Below are 983 nucleotides of genomic sequence, written 5' to 3'. Positions count from 1 at the left end.
TATATATACATACACACATTTTATATTAATGTCCTCTGGATGTCAGAAAGTAGTATTCACAGGCACACATTATTCTTCATTTGGTTAGCACTTTGTATAGGACTAAACATGGGAACTGCTCAATATGGAGACCAAATTATTTTGATGGAAACTCCATGTTGCATTTCCCTTCACTTATGGTACAGAAAGATTAAAGGCACAGGTTGCCTCTAGAGGCTGTATTGGTTTGCTGCATGATGGAATCATGACAAAAGTACCGCAGTAGTATTGTTTTATAATCTTTTTTATAGTCTCTTTTCTCTCTTGGGTTTTAACAATACAGTCATTGTGTTTTCTGTTGTTTTTAATGCTTGTGCACTTTGTTACTGTCATCAATAAAGATGGTCAATATAATGTGGATCAGTGATACATGCTTATTGGCAGGAATGGAATATAATGTTCATAGTGTATAATCACCTGAGTATAGGAATCCTGTTTTCGCTGCCCTAGAGCGAGCCATTTTATCTACACACCATGGGTTGTCTTACATGCAGTCTGTCATGTTGAACCACCATGTCTCTACTGTAGCCCAGAATGGACAAACCAAACACACGTCCTATGTCCACCGTAGTTCCTCCTACACACCTTACAGCTCGTTCTCATTCCCAGGTTGTCAAATAAAGACGCCAGCGATGTTCACTTACTTGCAAACTGCAACTTCACTGCTAGATGCCACTAATTCCTACACACTGCTCCTTTAAGTAAACGTACATGCTGTAAGAATTATCAGCACAATGAACTTTTTTTTTGAAAGGCTGTTTTTGACCATATGAGGAATTCATGTTGGCTTAGAATTACTTCTATGTCCAGTGTACTAAGTGCAGTTTTATAAATGTTTCACTTTTAATTAAGTAATTGTCTCATTGTTATGCAATACATTTGAAAAAATGAATTTGCACAATGTGTTTGACCGAAAATGGTGCTTTAGAGATTGCTTTTTGCAT

Source organism: Morone saxatilis, unplaced genomic scaffold (assembly GCF_004916995.1).
Source record: "Morone saxatilis isolate NCDOM2014 unplaced genomic scaffold, NCSU_SB_2.0 Contig11, whole genome shotgun sequence".
NCBI classification, from domain to species: Eukaryota; Metazoa; Chordata; class Actinopteri; family Moronidae; genus Morone; species Morone saxatilis.
Note: the sequence above shows the minus strand (reverse complement) of the source record.